At 40.8% G+C, this 22,281-nt stretch overlaps 2 protein-coding genes and 1 long non-coding RNA gene across 4 annotated transcripts in view; 2 read left to right on the top strand and 1 right to left on the bottom strand.

The window, feature by feature from the left end:
• Nucleotides 1-22,281, top strand: part of LOC137658448 (uncharacterized) — a 413,371-nt gene that overhangs the window by 214,646 nt on the left and 176,444 nt on the right. The window lies entirely within an intron of this gene.
• Nucleotides 1-22,281, bottom strand: part of LOC137658451 (uncharacterized) — a 306,842-nt gene that overhangs the window by 152,444 nt on the left and 132,117 nt on the right. The gene's annotated exons all lie outside the window — the stretch shown is intronic.
• The window catches only part of LOC137658453 (uncharacterized), a 54,388-nt gene continuing 34,583 nt past the window's right edge, over nt 2,477-22,281 (top strand). Inside the window, exon 1 of the long non-coding RNA XR_011047332.1 lies at nt 2,477-2,638. This is a non-coding gene — a long non-coding RNA (uncharacterized lncRNA). The remainder of the gene's footprint in view (nt 2,639-22,281) is intronic.

Raw genomic sequence — 22,281 nt, 5'->3', positions numbered from 1 at the left:
CAAACACACTGAATTCATTCATGGCACATCAAGGTCTTCATCAGCTTCAGGTATATTCATCAAATTATTCCCTTCATATCTCCTATTCATGACCTCACTAAAGTGTTCCAACCAACGTTGTTTTTCTTCATCTTCTGTTGCTATAACAGATCCACCTCTCTTTTTGATGGGTATATACTTCTCTTTTGCCCTAGTCGAGATTTCATTGATAATTCTATGAGCAATTCTTACACCATAGCCACTTCCTGAATTCATAGCTTTATCAGTCTCATCTGCTTTACTGTCTAAATATTCTCTCCAGTCATTCCTGGATTTTCTTTTGACCTCACTATCAATACTGGAATACTTAGCATGCTCTACCTTGTAATTTTCATTATTTTCTCGAAAACTTTCAACAATCAATTTCTGTCTTTGTCTCCTTTTTATAGTAACTTAAGTATCATTTGATATCAAAGGCTTTTTCCTTGTAGGTAGAAGATTAGCTAAGGCACCAGCCACCCGTTGAGATACTACCACTAGAAAGTTATGGAGTCCTTTGGCTAGCCAGACAGTACTACATTGCAATCTTCTCTCTGGTTACGGTTCATTTTTTATTTGCCTACACATACACTGAATAGTCTGGCCTATTCTTACAAATTCTCCACTGTCCTCATACATCTGACAACATTGGCATTACCAAACAATTCCTCTTCATCCAAAGGGTTAACTACTGCACTGTAATTGTTCAGTGGCTACTTTCTTCTTGGTAAGGGTGGAAGAGACTCTTTAGCTATGGTAAGCAGCTCTTCTAGGAGAAGGACACTCTAAAATCAAACCATTGTTCTCTTGTCTTGGGTAGTGCCAAAGCTTCTGCCCCATGGTCTTCCACTGTCTTGGTATAGAGTTCTCTTGCTTGAGGGTACACTTGGGCACACTATTATGTCTTATTTCTCTTCCTCTTGTTTTGTTAAAGCTTTTGTAGCTTATATAGAAAATATTTATTTTGGTAGTGTTGTTTTTAAAATATTTTCTTTTTTCTTTTTTACTTTGCCACTGGGCTACTTTTCCCTGTTGGAGCCCTTGGGTTTATAGCATCCTGCTTTTCCAACTAGGGTTGTAGCTTGGCTAAAAATAATAATAATAATAATAATAATAATAATAATAATAATAATAATAATAATAATAATAATAATAATAATAATAATATACTTCAGTGCCACAAAAAGGGGAGAGGGAATAGGGAGAACGTAAAAGAAAAAAAACAAGGTCTCTCTCTCTCTCTCTCTCTCTCTCTCTCTCTCTCTCTCTCTCTCTCTCTCTCTCTCTCTCTCTCTCTCATATATATATATATATATATATATATATATATATATATATATATATATATATATATATATATATATATATATATATATATATATATATGAGAGAGAGAGAGAGAGAGAGAGAGAGAGAGAGAGAGAGAGAGAGAGAGAGAGAGAGAGAGAGAGAGAGAGAGAGAGAGAGACCTTGTTTTTTTTCTTTTACGTTCTCCCTATTCCCTCTCCCCTTTTTGTGGCACTGAAGTATATTATTATTATTATTATTATTATTATTATTATTATTATTATTATTATTATTATTATTATTACTTGCTAAGCTACAATCCTATTTGGAAAAGCAGAATGCTATAAGCCCGAGGGCTCTAACAGGGAAAATAGCCCAATGAGGAAAGGAAATAAGGAAAGTACAAGAAAAGTAATTAGAAATTAGCATTAAATATTTTAAGAACAGTAACAACATTAAAATGAATGCTTCATAATATGAAAATAAAACAAGAGAAAGAGAAATAAGATAGTGGGGGTAATTTTCCATACGGCATTCATCTATTTTATGCTCGAAAATGCCACTCTTGTACTAAAAAAAGACTGAAAATAGAGGACAAAATGTATATTTCAATTGAATAATATTATTTTTTAAAGTTTGAAGGCTTTTCAGGGAATTTCAGGTTATTTTATCGATATTTTTGCATGTACCAATGATTTTTGTCTTTAAAAAAATCCAATAAGCCTTCTTTACATTAATCAACTAATGATTGATATGAAGTAAATATGCTGCTAACTGATAAACTAAGAATTTATAGTATTGTTAGAAATTACTGAAATACTTGGTAATTGTAGTAAAGTTTGTTCTATGTCGTTGGCAGCAGTGTTGCCAGGTATGGGAATTTATTCCTAGATTTGGGGGATTTTGGGTGTCTGATGGGGATATTCTGTACAAGTTTCTATGAAGAAACAAAGACTAGTAAACCTTTATATTGTTGCAATTAATTTGCTTGCGCTTATATGGAGTAAAGTGAGTAATTTCTATATTAGTAAAGCCTACGTGATCAAAACAGAAGAGAAAATATTTATGGAAATGGGGATTTTTAGGTTGTTCTTGGAATTTTTTTATCATGAATTTTGGGGATTTTTATACTAATCCATCTGGCAACACTGGTTGGCGATTCGCTGTCACGCTGTGTAAAAAGATATGGCGGTTCTTTCTTCAATATTGTTCAGCTGTTTTCGCGTGTTGGTCCTGCTGTTGTGTGATTATTTGATCAACAGAATGAGATGTCTTGAAGATATGGCCATTTAGCTTAGTGCTCAGCTTAAAACGGGGAAACTCTGGGATGATGGTAAGCATAATGTATGTGCATACTTCGTGACTTCCTTAAAATGGTTTCTTAACCACCATGAAAGCCTAGGCTAGTGTAGACATTTTAGTTTTCTTGTGTGTAACTTATTCTTGTCAGACCCACTATGGTCCATTCATAGAAAGGCTTTGATTTAAATTGTCAACATTTTCATCGTTTTAAACTAAATTTTCCAACTTTTTCATTACAAAATTATAAAGGTATAGCCTACTAGGCCTAGACTATTCTGACTGTTTGGAGTTTGTCTTTGCACTCATGGCGATAACGGTGTGTCTCCTTTTACCAATTCGTTGTAATAAACAATTATTTAAAGGCTCCATTATTATTTTTAGGCTCTTGCATCACATTTTGGTTTTCAAATTAGGGAAAAACAGCTATTTGCAGGACAACTGCAAGGAACTAACGGTTACCGATTGAGCCTTGGTCTGCATTGGGAACATTTAAACTAGATTTGTTACCCCTGGTTTTTATTCATATTAAATTAAGATTACACTATAATAATGTGCTTCCAGTTTGTCTGGTGTTTATTTATATGGAAAATAAGTAATTTTTGGTGTAGGACTCCCTTGAGAGCAAGATTGTGGGACCAGTGACAAATCAGGATTTCTTGACAGGAACGCAGAAATATTGTAATAGTACATTGCTGTTTTACCTAACCGTACCCATTAACTTACCCTAATTCATCAGTTCCTACTAAGGTCAAATTAACTCTACTTACAATACCGTCGTTCAATTGTGCCCCATCTGTTGTGTATATTAGTACTATGGCCACAATGCAATCATGCCTGTTGCTTGTTATTTGCACCATAACGTGCACAAGTGTTGTTTTTATAATACTTATAGACGGGAAAAGCATTCCTACTAAAAACAACTTTTACCCATAGAAAAACGCGTGTTCTCCGATAATGATACCTAATTTTTATCGCAAAAAGGGAAAAATCTATGTATCTATATCCACCGATAATGAGGGACCCCCAGCGGGAGCCCGGGGTTTTGAGTTGGGAAAATGGTACATAATGGTAAAACTAAACTTCTTTTCTATACATTATTTTCTCGGAGAAGACATTTTCTGTTTGAAATGTTTTCCCGTCCGTAGCTATAATTTTATTATAGAACAATTCTGGGAAAAGGTATACTAATAAGGATATGAGTTTTATATTGGAAAGAACATTTACATCGAAAACAACTGTTGACTTCGATGTGACCTTTATTTATGTGGCAAATAAATAGTTAATAAGATACCCCCTAATATATCCCACCATAATGGTGGGCCACCCTGTAGGAAATTGTGTTTTTGGGTTTGGAAAATTTACGGAAATCGAAACAAAGGTAAGACTAACCTTTTCTCTTTTATACATTTTTCTCTCGGACGCATAAGAAATAAAAAAGAATTACACAAAATATTGGCATTCCATATGCCTGAGTTATTTCTCATTTCTCTTTACATCCTATAGTTCGCATGTAACTGCATCTAATGTAAACCATTATTTGTGGTTTACTTTGAGGACCCCCGATGTAGTAACTGTCTGGGTTCTAGGGGGCTTGCCCCCCAGTCATGGTTTATGACATATGAACTACTGAACTAGGTTAGGTTAGGTGAGGTGGAGTGTGTTAGGTTTTGTGGCCTTTTGAAGGAATCTAAATTTATATTTGATCCAGTGCAGCATACAAACCTTCCGGTCTCTACTGTAGATTTTATTTCGGCAAAGCTGAAACTAGCTGTTAAGCTTTTTCTTTTAAGGTATTATTACCCACCTCTAGTTAGCGGGGGAGGAGCATGGTATGCTAGCCCCCCACTCCTACCAGCACTAGCAATCAATTGTCACTTTTAAATCAGTCTCGGTAGAGGAAAGATGTAGCATTTTTTCTTCCGTCAAACCTTGTAACCGGTTTTACGATTGAAAGCTAGTGGCCTAAAGCTTAATAAAAAGTATTTTTTTTTTTCAGTGCCTTCCTTTGGGGTTCAAGGGTTCCCCATGTAAGGCAAGGTAGCAAGAGGTCTTTGGCCTTGTTTTCTGCTGCTCGCCCGACGTTCGCTCGTTTTAGGCGGTTGTGCTGAGCAGTTGCTGACAAGAACTCCTGGGAATGACTTCTCAGGTAATCTCTATAGAGTGAAGCCAGAAATGAGCTTCGGCTACGTTTCACTGGCAACACTCAATGTTGACCTTCAACTTGAGCTTAGCTTGTAGATGGGAAGCAGAGAGTACTGCCTGGAGATTCACCTCCAGGTGTTGGATAATTTTCCTTTGTTCCGGCGCACAGGATCAGCATCTGTCTCCTAAGAAACCTTGATGATTGGCTGATCCTAGCAGACTTGGTGGTGACCCTTCTTCAACACAGAGACAGACTACTCGTATTTTGCCAGGATCTGTGGATTGTGGTAATCTCGAGAAGTCATCCGTGCTCCCCTCTCAAAGACTGGTGTACTGTGCCTCGGTATGATCGTTGACATCAACCTTCTGATAGTCTTCCCATCAGACGACAGGGTACAGAGGCTGAGGTAGGTAGCAAGCCCCATCCTCAGATGAGAAAGCTTCCCGCCAAATAGTTGTTGCATCTCTTAGGTCACCTGCCATCCCTGGTCTGTCTCCTGCCCAACAGCTGCCTCAGAATTTGATCTCCAGTGGCGGCTAAAGTCCAGGTGGAATTGGCACAGCGACTCTCCAGATACATTAGTTCCTGTGGGACTAAAGCAGAATTTGCTCACGGACAATCTCAGTAGAGCAGCTTGGATTGTGGGCTTCGAGTGGTCTTTGAATCATTTTTATAACCAACTAAGTCCTGACTTTGTGGGGTCTGCCAACTGCGGATTTTTTCATGACGTCCCAGAACTTGTGAGTTCCGCTGTACTACTCTCCAGTCCCGGATCGGAAGGCTCTCTGGCAAGACGTATTCTAAAAAGAGTGGGACAGTATCGATGATTACGCCTATCCCCTGTTCTTTCTTATGAGAAGGGTGTTCAATAATGCCAGAGAATCCAACTATCTATCCATGACTCATAGCTCCGCTATGGTATCACACTCAGTGGTTCCCTTGCCTTCTACAACTCTTGACAGAAATCCTGAGAAAACTCTTCCACGACATGATCTACTTAAACAGCCATACGTGAAAATTTTTCACAAGGCGGTAGCTTCACTTCGTTTTCACGCCTAAAGAATATCCAGCACCTCCTCTGAGTTGCTTTTCGCAACCCGTTACAAAGAGGATGTGTAGATACCTGTGAAGATCTTGGGCTTCAGTCTACCAGGTTAAATGGACTGTCTTCTATGGTTGGTTATGTGGAAGGGCTATCTCTCCCTTTCATGCCACTATTCCAATAATAGTGGAGGTCCTCGTTTACCTTTGGGTGGAAAAGTTTTTCTTGGTCTCAGCAGTTAAAGGTTTAGACTGAAAGGCGTTATTTCCTTTTTGTGCGAGTTCTCTCATATGAGGAAGTTGGACTTCCTTCATGGAACATTTTTATAGTCCTTCAATCTCTGAAGGGTGCTCCCTACGAATCATTACACCAGGCAACAGATCGCCACCTCACTCTTGGCCTCAGTCAAGAGGATCAGTGAACATCATGGTCTGTCTAACGACGTCGACCTTTCAAGGGGATGAGGGGAATTAAAACTTTGCCTCGTCCCTGTTTATTGCCAAGACTCATAATCTTGGAGTAGTGGTTAATAGATTCGTGCCCTTCAGATTGGGAGTCATTGTTCTGTTACCGATGATCCAGATCAAATGTTACTTTTCTCAGTGAGCAGTTTGAGGTATTACAGTTATACCTCTCTTCGTGAAAGAATCTGTTAACGAAACTTTCAAGCTGCGAAGTGAGATGCGAATATTTTTTTTGACTCATTTCAAATAATTTTCATGTTAAGAAATGAGATTTGCCAGCCAAGCCGAGAATAAAATTGTCACCCATTAAAAAAAGTTGAAGAAAATTGTTTTACACAACAGAAAATGTAACTCTTTTATAGTAGGGCGAACTGTAATAGCACAGTACACATGGTACTTTATATTTTGTATATGTACAGTATTGCACTGTATGTATTGTATTTTCCATTTATTATTACACGATGTTCCAATAACTACTTATTTACAGGTATTACCAGTTAGCTCAGACATATTGAATGGTTCAAATGTATTTGGTTGTACAGTATTTCATTGTGGTTACACTGTAGCTTTGTTATAAGATTTAATGTGGTGTTTTGTAGGGTTTGGAACGAAATAGACGATTTACATGTAAAATGAGACTCGCAGCACGAAATGGGAAAATCCCTCTTAAGTGGGCGAGTCATCCCTATAAATAGCGGAAGGGTTTGTATTTATTGCCAGACCAAATGACAAATGTGAAAGTAATTGTATTTTTCCTAGTGATATAAACTTATAGGTATTTATACAAATTTTCCTGCCAGACCTTTTGGCACTCATAAGCCATATAGACGTTGATTCTCGTCCCCATTGTCCTATACAGTATGCAGAAGACATAGGTATTCTATGGATTCTCCTTGTAAAGTGTACAGCGACTGGTCATCTTCCCAATGAAGAGAACTTGAGTGATCGAACCGTGAAGAAGGCTAAGGTCGCTTCGCACAAGCGGATTGAAACAGTGCTGTTGCAACCGTGCGGTTATGAAAGCATTGTAGATAAATGAGGCCCTTTGCACACTGTGTGTGTGGAAGAATGTTGGGACGGTAATGATTTGCTAACCGCATGCACTGCTAATCCACATGGATTACATTACTTGAGAAGTTTATGGCGCCCGTCAGACGGAAGGTTTTTTCCCGTACGGTAGTGGTTGAGCTGCTGCAGAGGGTAGGCATTCCTTATTTGCTGCTGTTTTGCAGTGATTATTATGAATTGTCTTATTATAGTAGTTTTATGATGGTCACTAATACAATTACTATAGAGATGCTTAGATTTTATAACGTCATCGTTTTAAGTTATAATTACTTGTTTTAAAGTTGTTAACGAAAGGCAACTTGGACAACCCTTTGGATATCACCCTTTATGTAGATACTGTATTAACTGTTTTTAGTTTTTTTTTTCATTAATTCCTAGGTAAAAGTAATTTTTATCAAGCGATAATGTTAATAGATACTCTCATTATTTAAGGTTGTTTATTTAGCGGCCATATTTTTATATCTATTTGTAGTAATTTGAGACTACATGTTAATCCTTTCATGAAAATTAAGTTTCATCATCTTGTCATGGAAGATTCATAAGTGTTCGAATATAAACGTTTTGGGAATCTGCTTTATTCCAAAGTTTGCAACTACAGTAGTCGATCAGAGCAATTTTCCAATGTAGCTGTCGTTCATAAATCTTGATGAATCAGCAGTTTGAGGAGACCATGTTTTGATTCTTGTTGGGTGAACCAAAGAATTTGCTCTTACATGAAATTTGAAGAAAGCAAAATGAAAGAAAAGGTATTTTTAAATATCTCACTTCCCTGGTAGTTACATATATATAGCTTTATGCCGCCGATTCGTCGCGCGCACGGCAAAAATTCAAAATTCGCGGCAATCGCCGATAGGTGGCCAGGTGATCATACCTATGCTCCCTCTATCCAGGTACCTGGAACCATTCCCATTTGTCCTCGGAAATTCCCTGCCGTCGTTCTAGCAACACGTTGGAAATTCGCTCTACTTTGTTTGGGTTTGCTTTAACTACAAATTGGTGAAGTACCCATTGCTTTTTTTTTTGGTTGATGGCTTTCGCTGATATTGGATTTTCATTTTCTATTTCACACGAATAAGATAGATTTTGTTGGTCCGACTTGGACAGTTTATTTCAACTTGTTTTCTGGTTTTTCAAGATGGCTGCCTCTGTTGTTAGATTTTGTGTGAAGGGTTGCAAGACAGTCTTCCAAAATCTGCTCTTGATCCCCACACAGTATGTAGATATGCAGAGGGCATGTCTGTACTTTTCGAATATGATCGCTATGTTCGTAAGCTTGAAAGGGATAGGATCAGGAATTTTTCCCCCCTACTGTAAAACTAACGAACCAACTCTTAAAGACAAGATGGTGGAAGGAAATTATTCCGCCAGCATTATGATGTCACAAATCATGTGACGCAAACTCTACGAAGAATGACTTGAAGGAAATCATTCCGCCAGCACTATGACGTCACAAATCATGTGACGTAAACTCTAGGAAGAATGACCTGCAAATATGTAAATTAATTTCTTTTTCTTGCTAGGAATGTAAAGAAAATACTAACTTACAAAGCATAAGTATTTAATTTTGATAATGTAAGGGAAATATATTATTTTTAAGTAAATTTTTGTCCCATTAGTATACTTTAGTTAACTATCGATCTATTATCAGAGATTAAACTAGCGTACAGTCAATTTACGCTACATAGTACTCATGGCGATCGTTACAGTTCCACAATATTTTGTATCGTTATTTAATATTTCGATATTGGGAATACTAATATTAATCGCATAGCCTATTGAATTCTCATTCTAGCCCTTTGCGTAAGAGTAGAATCTCTCGCAGCGGGCAGGTCTAAAGTATGGTCTGATGTGAAAGAGTTAAAAGTGCTAGTTTCAGTGCTTAAATCAATGGAGTGGAGGGTGCGGCTGCTCGGTCCTGTTGTTCTCCTAGCCCTGGACCTCTTCTATGCTCCCCAACCCCTGGGAGAAGGAATGTCGACGGGTGAAGGGAGGCGAGAGGCGTTAGCCCCCGAGCAGTCGTCCCCTCGAGCGTACCTGTTGACACTTAACAGGACGCTCGCCATCGCCATGGGAAAGGCTGGCGTCCTACGTTTTTCCCTTCCTGCTAGAGGAGTAAGAGCCTCGGATGTCATGAAACCGAACGTCGAGATCGCGAACGTCATAGTTCCGACCGTCTAGCGTTGGAACAACGTGACGCCAGGCATCATGATATTGGACTTCTTGTCGCCAGAAGTCAGGATAAGACCGGAGTTTAGGACAGCGAGAAGGGGACTCACCGCAAGTTGCAGCGCTCATAGACGCTCCCTCGCAGCAAGCTGGACACGTGACGGGAGGTGACAATAATCGTGACGCTCCCTCGCAGCATGCATGATGCACGCAAGCATGACGTTCCCTCGCAGCATGCTGGACGTATGCATGACGCACGCAAGCAGAACGAGGCTTGTGATCCCCCCCCCACTCGTTCAACATCGGAAATCGCCAATCCTGTGGAAGAAATCTCAGAGAAGGAGACGCAAGAAACTCTTCATGAGGCGGATCTGTTAAGATTACTTGCGGTATTGTCGGACTTATTTCCGAATGATTTTCAGCAGGCTGTTCCTCGGAACCCGCCCTCGCAGTTTATGAAGGGTAGACCCCAGAAGTCTTCCTCCTTCAAGAAGACAGTTTTAGCCAGATCGGTTATGAGGGCTTTTCTATGTTGAACATCTGGATTTTGAAGAAAAAGGAACAGGGAAGGACAACCTTTTCCTTCCCCCCAACGAGATTGGCTTCTAGATCTAGCGTGTGGTACGAGACTGGGGATGCTCTTGGCTTGTGAGTTCCTGCCTCTTTCCAAAGGGACTTCTCCAGACTCGTAGACGCCTCACGTAGAACAGCCATGTCTAAGACTAAAGTTATGTGGTCCACATCGGAAAATGACCACTTGCTGAAAGGCTTCTTCAGGACAATTGAAGTCTTCAGCTTGATGGATTGGACTCTCGGAACCCTCGCAGATGTTACAGATGAGAAGAGCGAGATGCGAATGCACCTTTTTGCCTGTCTCGATAAAGTTGTGAGGGACGGGACAGTCAAACTCATAGCCCTTTTCACAGCAGGTATTAAGAAAAGAGCTATGCTGTTTCTTTCCTGTCGTCAGGAGTGACTCGCTCAGAGCAGAGCTCTTGTAAGGTCCCTTGACTAAATGCCTCTTCCCTTCAGAGCTAGTGAAGGACTTAGTGGCAGCTCTTGCACACAAGCAACGCAAGATCTGATTATAAGGACTGCAAGGAAAGTTCTTCCGGCAAACTTTTTAGCCAGGAAGGAGAGGGAAGCTCCTCCCATGCATCAGCCCTTTTGTGAGGAAGCCAGAGAAAGGCTGCTGGAGGGCAACCTCGTAAAACCCCAAACAGCAACCGAAACCCATAAAGTGAACTCAACAACCTTCATACACAAGTGGGAACCAGATTATCCCACTACTGGCTAGAGTGGAGCCAAAGGGTAGCGGACAATTGAACAGTCGAAGTACTGAAGGAAGGATACAATCCCCTTCCTAAGGAAGCCCCCTCTTTCGTCAGAGCCGTTAGTTGACAGCTACACACTCGGGGAGCAAAGCAACAGCTCTTCAAGAGCAGGTGAACCAGATGCTGTCAAAAGGAGCAATAGAAGTGGTAGAGGACCCCTCGTCAGTGGGATTTTACAACAGACTATTTCTGGTACACAAGAACTCGGGGGTTTGGAGACCCGTTCCGGATGTAATTCCACTGAACAAATACGTGAGCAAGTCAAGTTTACTATGGAGAAATCTGCATCATTCCTAGCAGGCACCAGACAAGGAGACTTGATGGTGTCGATAGACCTGCAGGACACGTATTTTCACGTCTCAATTCACCCGAACTACAGGAAATAGCTGAAATTTGTACATCACGCAACAACTTTCCGGTTCAGAGTACTTTGTTTTGGACTACGCACGGCCTCTTAGGTTTTCACACGAGTGGTATCGAACGTGGCTCTCTGGTTACATCTGGAAGGAGTACGAATATCGATGTACCTGGACAACTGGATAATCAGATCCGGTTGCAAGAAAAGTGTCTGGAGGATCTACAAGTGACTTCATCTACATCCACTTCAGTTCCATCTGTCAAGTTATTGGACAAGAGACCAAGACCTAGAGACGTTGATTCGGATCCCTTTGGGAATCAGGAATCAGTCGAGTTGGTGGGATGACCCCAACAAGCTACTAGAAGGCTGCGAACTTCATCAGAAGGGCGAAATCTCGGGTCTATGGGAAGACCATCAGAAGAAATGGCACATGAACGTGGCCATTCATCTAATGCTAATACACTTCCTGGAGGAGGTCCAAAACAAGTTAGTACAGGTCAACGCAGACAACACACAGCGTTGGCCTACATCAGGTAACAGGGAGGTACTCGTTTGGATTCCCTTTACGAGGCAGCAAAGATCTGCTGTGGGCAAAAGCGAACAATATAACTGATAACCCGCTTCTTAGAGAGAGAGAAGAATGTCAGAGCGGATCTTCTCAGCAGAGGAAGACAGGTTCTCATGACAGAATGGACCCTACATCACGAGGTGTGCAGCAGGCTTTGGAATCTGTGGGGAGAACCGTCAATAGACCTCTTTGCGACGCAGAGAACAAGAGGTTACCTGTTTACTGCTCTCCAGTCCCAGACCAGGAAGCAGTGGCAGTGGACACCTTCCTCATGGAGTGGGAAGGACTAGACACGTACGCCTTTCCCCCTCTCAGGATCCTTGACAGAGGCATGAAGTTCAGGGAGTCGAACAACGCCCGCATGACCATGATAGCCCCGTTTTGGCCCATGAGACCCTGGTTCACAGAAGTGATGGAGTGGCTAGTAGACACACCCAGATCGTTACCTTGCGGAACGATCTACTCAGACAGCCACACATGCAGAGATACCATCAAAATCTCGCTCTCAATCTAACTGCCTTTCATCTATCGGAAAAACTGGCAAGAGCGAAGGGCTTTTCGAGGGAAGTTGCAAGAGCAATCGCGGGAGCGAGGAGGACGTCCACAATCAAGGTGTACCGCTCAAGTGGGACGTGTTCAGGGAATGGTGCAGAGTTCACAACATTTCCTCTTCCAGTAGCTCTCTAACTCAACTGGTAGATTTTCTGTTACACTTAAGAACCCAAGAGAAACTAGCAGTATGAACCATCAAGGGATACTGCAGCATGCTAGCTTTCAGCTTCCGTCACAGAGATATTGACGTGTCGGGAGACGATCTCTCGGGCCTCGTAAGGTCCTTTGAGACAGTTAAGAGGTAGCACAACCCAACCCCCCTCTTGGAATTTGGATGTAGTCCTGATGTTTTTAACCTCGAGCAGGTTTGAACCTCTCGACAAGGCTTTGTGGAAGGATCTCGCTAAGAAGACCCTATTCCCGGTTCCGTTGGCAACAGCAAAAATGTAGGCGTCAATGGAGAGAATGCAGTTTGCTCGCTGCAACTAGGTTTTCGTGCCAAGAACGAGAATCCTTCTCAGCCATGGCCCAGATCCTTTACCATACCGGGGTAACTCATTTAGTAGTACAGGAAAAGGAGAGAGGCCTTTGTCCAGTGAGAGCCCTAAAATTATATCTGCAGAGGACCAAAAACATGAGAGGACAGGCAGACAACCTCTGGTGCTCGGTGAAGAAACCTTCGTTACCCTTGTCAAAGAATGCACTGGCGTTCTTTATCAAGGATTTAATAAGGGAAGCTCACCAGAACTGTGATGAGAAAAGCTTCCCAATCCTCAAAGTCAAAGCACACAAAGTAATAGCGGTGGCAACTTCGATGGCTTATAGACGCAACAAGTATGAAAGCGATTTTGGAAGCGACATTCAGCTATATATATGTAACTGCCAGGGAAGTTAGATATTTAAAGATGGTATTTTCATTTTAAAATAAATTTTAAGATATACTTACCTGGTAGTTACATATATAAAAGGTCCCTCCCTCCTCCCCTCTGAAAACAAGGGCATGGAATTTCTGAGCACAAATGGGAATGGTTCCAGGTACCTGGATATAGGGTGCACAGGTATGATCACCTGGCCACCTTTCGGCGATTGCCGCAAATTTTGAATTCCTGCTGTGCACGCAATGAATCAGCGGGATAAATTTATGTATATGTAACTACCAGGTAAGTATATTTAAGAATTTATTTTAAAATGAAAATACCATTTTGTTCCGTAACTGGAATACAAACCTCGCTATTTATTTGGGTTTATACTTTCGACGGAGCTGAAATGACAAGCCATTAGAATATATCGAGGGTTAACTACCCACACCGCTAGTTAGATAGGGGTAGGGGGGCTAGCTTGCTACCACTCCCCGCTCACACCTGTGATTTAGTTCACTTTACTTTTGGCTCGGATCGAGAGCAGTTGTTTCTACTCTTCCTCCTCGCCTATTCTGGACTGCCATTAATTTTTGTCTTTTAACTTACCATTTCTTATACAGTGAACCCTCGCTACTTTGCTGTTCGACCATCGCGGATTCACCTCTTCGCGGGTTTATTTCATAACCCATATTTATATACATATCGCGGATTTTCCGGAAATTTCGAAAATACCGCGATATCTGTGAAGACCCCAAATACGATATTTCGTTACCTGTAATTCCATTAATACTGTAATTAGTAATATCTGCTCTTACTGATTGTTCATTGCATTACATATGACATATAATTCAGCACAGAAAGAAATAAAACACGAAAAGAGAATGTGATCATACGATAATTCAGTACTGTATACAGTATGTAGTAAAATTAAATCGAACATGAAACGCAAATCAGATGCAGTCATACCATATTAGAATGGTGTAAGGCTGCTGATGGCTACTAGTGTACTACAAATGTAATGGATGTGCTTCTTTTCCATGATGAATTTTTTGTATGTATACGTACGTAGTACTGCATCCAATAATATTCTTTGTTGCAAAAAATCACATTTCGAATAAGCGTGAGAGAGAGAGAGAGAGAGAGAGAGAGAGAGAGAGAGAGAGAGAGATCCTACAACAAAAGCGTAAAATAGCGTACGTAAAGCTGTATTATTATTATTGTTGTTGTTGTTATTAAAATTATTGTTATCATCATTATTATTATTATTATTATTATTATTACTGTACAGTACAGTATACGCAGGGTATCTTTTACTTTGAATTGGTAACCTACGTAACATATAAGACGGGTTGTGATTGGTTCAAGCGCTGATAGAGACGAATCAGAACTCAAGTTTTGTTATCTAGCCTGTGATTGGTGTTTTGCCCGCATCTCCAACTTCCAGCATCTTACGTTTTTGCGGTCACTTTGTCTCCCGCCGTATCGCTTTGTAGACGTTAAGTTATTGTGAACTTTAATCTGTGCTGTGCGTGACTGTTTTAAGTTGAACTTTTTGTTGAACTTTCTGTTAAACCCTACTGTACAATGCCTCCCAAGCGTTCTGCTTCTACTAAGGCTGGTAGTGAGCCTAAACACCACCGAAAGATGATGACGATTGCTGAGAAGGTGACGCTTCTCGATATGTTAAAAGACGGTAGAAGTTACGCGGCCGCAGACTTCGAAGACCTGACGAAATTGGCCAGTGAAGAAGACAGTGAAACACAGGAAGAGATCCAAGAAAATGTCGAAGAAACCGGCTTAACATTAGAATGGCTTGCCAAGCTCTGCAAGCTTGCGAAGGAGGTGAAAGAAATGTTGCAAGAGTGGGACGAGGATATGGTTCATTCTATGCAATTCTGCAACAAGATCGATGAACACATGACTCCGTACAGGATGCTCTTGCGAAAAAAGAAGCAGCGGCAGCAACTTCCGATCACAATGCCCTCGGAAGAAATTGAAGAAGTGTCTCAGGAAGAAGTTGAAGAGGTGTCCCAGGAAAAGACACCTCCGTCTGAAGAGACGTAAAATACTGTACTATCATTGGCTGCACAGTAGAAGACATCATCAGCTTCATCATCATCATTTCTACTGTGCAGCAAATTCATCGCCATCATCATTCAAGTTTTTCTTGAACTTCTTTCGTGGTGAGTACAGTAACAATCTTTATTTTTTACTTTAATATTCTAACATTTTAATATTTGTGCCTGTTTTAGTTTAGTACTGTATGCATTAAGTTAAAGGGAAGGTTTTAAAAGTCTGAAGAGTATACATGCAACCTATCATATTATTTTTTTTTGTTTTACGTACGTAAATGTAAATTTTAATCTCTCTCTCTCTCTCTCTCTCTCTCTCTCTCTCTCTCTCTCTCTCTCTCTCTCTCTCTCGTAAATTGTTCTCGTAATTGTTTTCCTGCTTTGCTATGTACAGTATGTAATGTATGATTTTATATAGATACGGTAAATAATATTTGTAATAACATATTTTCTAAAAGCTTTTACTGTAAATATCATTATTTATCACTTTCATCATGCGCGTTAAATGCCTTCTTTGTTTACTGAGCGTACTTTATGACGCCGTCGTTTCAGGCGGCGTCATAAAGAAAAACATTTCATTTGGAAGTCCTAAGAAAAATTAAGTAAAACATTGGTAATAACAAAATCAACATACTGTATAATCAATATAATCGATGCAAAAACTAACCTATACACAGATGTGTACAGTACACTAAATGCGTTTGTTTCTTCATTATGATCAGAGAAAAGTAAACAAAACATTGGTTGCCATTTTTTATCGTGCTTTTTGGCGTGTTTAGGAAACGCATGATATAAAATTGCCTTTAATATTTGTGCCTGTTTTAGTTTAGGGTACTGTAGTACATGCATTAAGTGTTCTGTACATTAAAGGGTAGTTTGTTAACAGTACTACGTACAAGGGAAGGTTTTAAAAGTCTGAATATATATGTTAAATAAATAGGTAAATATAGTGTCAATACTTCGCGGATTTTCACCTATCGCGGTCGGGTCTGGAACCTATCTACCGCGATAAACGAGGGTTCACTCATGTATATATATATGAAAACATTCTTAATGTTTATGTATAGATATGGGATAAGTTTCCTTTTCAGTGTGTGCGCTGTGCATATGATACGTATACGACAACGACACTTGCGTACATTAGCACCGGAACAAGGCCAGCACAGTTCCACTTCGTGGGGAACGACCTCTCCCTCTCTGGTCCATCAGTCTTCCCGTTGGCATATAACTGTTGACTCGGCCGCCGCAGGGGAATCATCATCGCCTGGACCCTCTTTTTTTCAACTATTGTCTTCGCCTTTTCCCTTTTCCTACGGGAAACATGGGATACCGAGTGAAGGGAATGTGGCCTCTCAGAGATTGACTACGGTCTTTCTCTTCTTAAGGTTGTTCACCTTTCAACAACACTGTACTAATGCGAAGAGCACCTTTCCCGTTCGCGGGTTAGGTTGCGCTTCCGATTTTCGTCTCAATTATTTTTAGTGAAATTAAAAATGTGATTTTAACTTTTCAGCTTTTCTCCGTGGGGAACACTTCCCTTCAGAGGATCAGTGGTTCTCACTATTAGTGAATATTCTTAGCTGATATAAATAATTGTAATTCTGTTTTTTATTACAGTTACTCCGCTCCTCCCCTTCTCCTGTGGATGTCGACTGGGGAAGGAAGGGCGCAATACTTATTTTATGGTGTTCCCTCTGGGTTCCTCTTAGGAGTTCCTCCCTAGGGAATTTTCTGTTTAATATTTAGTTTTATTTTTTCCCAGTTAACTATGCAGTTTTCTTCGTTCGACTAAGAGTGCCGACGAAGCAGAGCTGTTCTGTTCAGGCCTGGGGAATATGCTGTCACTGCCGTCCCTCAGAGGACGTTGTCTTGGATGTCATCCGTACCCTAGAAGTACGCCCATGACAACATGACCAGCACTTCAGATCATCTTAGAATGCTAACCAGGAGGTTCGCATCCAGGAGTTGGACAACTTTCCCTTGCGAGGGAAAGTTTCCTCCCCAGGTGTGAGGTTGTTTCTCCCTTCCGAGGGAGAGCTTCCCACATCTTAATAAATTCTTCTCCAACTGCTGTTGCTGCCTTTGCCCAGATTTCTCTCCCCCTTGCTGAGTCTCTCTTCCTTCAGGGGCAGAGCACAGTTTTCGGAAAGTCTCTTCTATATAGTGTTCACCTCTTTTGTTGGCGAGAGAGGCCACTCATAGAGACTCCTTTTCGGAGGATCGCTACTGTTGAAGGTCAGCTTGCTGATCCACCGGCCCTAATTGGCGTCATCATGGCTGTCAAGAAGTCTCTTCTACGAAATGTTCACCTCTCATTCGCAAGAGAGGCCACTCATAGAGACTCCTCTCCGGAGGATCGCTACTGTTGAAGGTCAGCTTGCTGATCCACCGGCCCTAATGGGCGTCATCAAGTCTCTTCTAAGAAGTGTTCACCTTTCGTTCGTGAGAGAGGCCACTCATAGAAACTCCTCTTCAGAGGATCGCTACCGTTGATGGTCAGCTTGCTGATCCACCGGCCCTAATGGGCGTCAAGTCCCTTCTACGAAGTGATCACCTTGTTCGTGAGAGAGACCACTCATAGAGACTCCCTCCCCAGATGCTGAAGCCTTGATGAGGATGGGGGGCTTAGGGACTAGCAGTTGGGCTCTAATGAACAATGGGAACTACTTCCCCACTGGACCTCGGTGCCCAACTGTTGATCCAACTAAATTAGTCAGCACTTTCTCTCCGTTCTTTCGATTACTTCTTATTTTCTCCCATCTCTTCCTCTTGGGCATGAACTTGTTGACAACTTTAGCTTGTACGACTTAGGTTTTGACTGCTGCTTTGGATTTGGCGCAGGGTGGGATGGATGTCATACCATCTCAACCTGTACAAATTTAGACGCCATCACCCTCTGGCAGACCCCATTGGGTGCAGACTAAGTCTGTAAAGAGTTGGGCTCCAATGACCCGGTTTTAAGTCGCCCATATTTGCGGGTAATGGGTGACGCTAGGCATTGGAGTCGTCGGTGGGAGGGGCTAACTACCCCCACTGACCAGTGTACACCCACCTTAAGAGAGGCAGCCCCTCTCTAATAGAGGACTGGTCCCCGCTGAAGCCTCTTCTCGTGTTGGGCCACATGGGATAGGAGGACTGAAATCCTCCGATAAGAGGTGGATAACCCGGCTTCCTTCTACTGTACTACAAAAACTAACCCCTCTGTTGACGACCTGGAAACTCTAAAGGACCATGCTACTTATGTTCAAAAACAAAGTAATTTGGGTGACATGGAGAATTTGCGAATCCTTCACGTCACTCAGATCCCCATTGAAACCAATTACGATGTTCTATATAAATTATTTCAATGTTATGGTCACATCAGGGAAATTAGAATGAGGCTTGAAGGTGACATGGGATTCATGGATATCATTTGATAACCATGATGAAGCATTCAACGCTATCAATGATATCATCATAAATATTAAAATCAGTAATTTGAATTTCAAGGGTGCTCTTTGCGATCGGGTACCTAAGAATCTGGATGTATATAGGCCTGCAGATTGGATTGATAAAGGTATAGAGGTAGTTGTACCTTTCCAGAGAAAGCCAAAACCACCAAAGTGGCTTGTTGCTCAATCAAAAGGGAGTACTGGAAATTATTTCAAAATATGTAAATTTCTTCAAAAGAAAGTAGGTACTGCACCAGGAGATATAGCTCGGTTTGGAAAGAACAGTTTCCTAATAAGTGCCAAATCAGAAACTCAATCTGTTATACTTTCCAATTTAAATACAGAGAACAAGAACATAAAGCTGGATGTGAAACCCCATCTAAACTTCAGTTATGGAAGGGGAGTAGTTTTTAATAGAGAATTATATGAATTCACAGAGGAGGAGATATTGGCCATGTGTCCTTTAACTGTGTGGAAAGTCCCTGGAATGTCAATGATTATCCTGACTTTCCAGGATGCTGATGTGCCTTTCCACATTTACGTAGAGAATGAACGAATTAAAGTGCGAACTTTTAAGCAGAAGCCGCTGCAATGTTTTAATTGCTTTAGATATGGGCATCCGTCTAAAGTATGTAAGAATGATGAAATGTGTAGTACATGCTCTAATGTTTACCATGTAGAATGTACACTAGAGGCCAATTGTATAAACAGCAATTTGAATCACAAATCTACGGATAGGAACTGCCAGCTATATAAATTGGAAGAGGCTGCTCTCAATAAATCCAGTATCGAACGCATAAGTGTGGGGCATGCCAAGAGACTATTGAGTAAATCAGCAAGTTATGCAAAAGTATTGAAATCGGGAGAAAAAATGAAGCAGGAGACATCCAACCCACCTAATATGGCCTCTATTCCCCAGAAAAGAAATTTGCCATCTTCTGATAGAATTCTAGAGGATAAGGCAAGAATATCACGTAAGACTTTTCTCACCTCTAGTAAACCTTTGTCCCCCACTACAAAGGATAATACTAACCTCTCTCAGGCTATATCTTTGCCTGATTTGATGGAGGTTCCACATGAAACAGAATTATCAGGTGCGCCTGTAGTGGGGAAAACATCAAAACCTAATAAATCACCACCTGTCAATAGGAAAAGAGAGAGACCTCCATCTCTCTCACCCCCATCCATTAAAAAGACCAAAGTTATGACATCAAATAGATATGATGTTTTGTCTGTTGATATTTCAGATCAACAGGAAAACCTCTTGAATCAATCAAAAATTCAAGTGGAGGTCCACCATCCCCCACAAGAATTAGGTAACAACAACACTGAAAAGGATAATATAAAACCTAATTTATCAAGACCCAAACTTAAAAAGCCTACAGAAAATATTGTCAAATCAAAAACTGTCAATGGGAAGACCTCATCAAAGATGTCTTCCAGAAAATATAGTTTTTTCATCCATTTTGCAATGGAATTGTCAGGGTTTGAGGGCCAAATATGAAGAACTTAAGCTCTTAATTCACGAGCATTCCCCCATAATTGTATGTCTCCAGGAGAGCAAGCTTGATGCTAATACCCCTTTTCCTCGCGAATATATTAGTTATAGGACACCTCAAGATCATGGAGTAGGGAGCCATGGTGGAAGTCTCATGTACATTCGTCGAGATGTTCCCCAAATACCTATATCTATACGTACAACCCTGCAGGCAGTTGTTGTACAAATTGATATAGGGAGAAAATATACAATATGCTCTCTGTACTTACCTCCAAATGATAATATTTTATATGATGATTTAGCAGAGGTCATTCAACAACTCCCTCAACCTTTTCTCTTACTGGGAGATATGAATGGTAGACATCCTTAATGGGGTGATGTTTTGGCCAACACAAGGGGCAATATTATCTCATCAATTTTGGAGAATGAGGATGTGGGACTCCTTGATACAGGAGAGCCCACACACTTCCATGTTCAGACAGGTACTTTGTCATGCATTGACCTTTCAATTGCAAGCTCTAACTGCCTTCTTGATTTTGATTGGATGACATTCAATTGCAAGCTCTAACTGCCTTCTTGATTTTGATTGGAGGACATTAGATGATTAGCATTCTAGTGATCATGCACCAATCATTATAAACACCAACAAAGGTCCGCCTTTGCAAAGATCGCCACGTTGGAATCTAGACAAGGCAGACTGGGTTAAATTTTCTGAGCTAAGTGAAATCGAAGGTAGAGCAGAACAGTTTGAAAGTATTGATGATGCCATAGACCTACTGAATGGGACTCTTCATACAGCAGGAATCAATTCAATTCCCAAAACCACAGGACTATTCAAAAGACGACCAGTCCCGTGGTGGTCCTCAGAATTAACAGCCTTGCACAGAGCCACCAGAAAATCCCTGACTAGATTGCGTAGACGCCGTACGAATGAAAATTGACATCATACAAAAAGTGTAGAGCACAATTCCGTCGTGCCATGAAAGAAGCTAGACGCCAATCTTGGGTGGCTTTTGTTTCCTCCATTAATAGTAGAACACCACCATCTTCTGTATGGAGGAAAATAAAAAAAATTGCTGGCAAATTTACCCCGAACCCACCACCAGTGTTGAAAGTGACTGGTCAGTTTGTGACCGAAGGAAAAGAAGTTAGCAATGCCCTGGCTGACCATTTTTCAAATTTATCGTGCAAGAGTGTAGCAGCAGCTGGTCACCAGTACAGGAGCATTGAAGAAAAGAAAATTTTAAATTTTGCAACAGGAAGGGAAGAATCGTATAATTCTCCTTTTACTGAAAGAGAACTTGATTCCGCACTCGCTACTTGCAACGATACAGCTCCTGGACCCGATGGAATTCCATATGCAATGGTTAAACGTGTACATTTTAATACAAAGTTATTTATTTTAAGTATTATTAATAGAATATGGCATGATCATAGTTACCCAAGTGTTTGGGAACTAGCCATTATTTTAGCCTTTTTAAAACCCGGTAAGGACAAGTTTTTAGCAGCAAGCTATCGACCTATTGCATTGACTTCGTGTTTATGTAAAATCATGGAGAAGATGGTCAATGTAAGGTTGATGTGGTACCTTGAAAAGAAGGGTATTTTATCACCGATTCAATGTGGATTCAGAAAAATGCACTCAACTGATGTGTTAATAAGACTTGAGTCCTCTATTTCTGAAGCCTTTGCTTCCAAACAGCACCATGTGATTTTTTTTCGACCCTGAAAAGGGATATGATACCACATGGAGATATGGTATACTTAAAACCATTCATGAAATCGGATTGAGAGGAGAGCTGCCACTATTTATTCAGGCATTTCTTTCACGTAGAGTTTTTCAAGTGAGAGTTGGGGATACTCTATCAGAGAGTGAGTGCCAGGAAGGAGGAGTTCCTCAGGGTAGTGTGCTGAGTGTAATCCTTTTTGCACTAGCAATTTATGGGATATCCTCAGCCATTCCCCAGGATGTTCTCTCAACATTATTTGTGGATGATCTCTCAATATCATTTGCTGGCACTAGAATGGCAATGGTTGAGAGAAAAATCCAACTCGCTATTGATAAAATTATCCAGTGGGCTGACATGAATGGATTTAGGTTCTCGACAAGTAAAACTA

Source organism: Palaemon carinicauda, chromosome 19 (genome assembly GCF_036898095.1).
Source record: "Palaemon carinicauda isolate YSFRI2023 chromosome 19, ASM3689809v2, whole genome shotgun sequence".
NCBI lineage: Eukaryota > Metazoa > Arthropoda > Malacostraca > Decapoda > Palaemonidae > Palaemon > Palaemon carinicauda.
The sequence above is the reverse complement of the archived record's forward strand: the minus strand, read 5'-3'. Positions and strand labels throughout refer to the sequence as shown.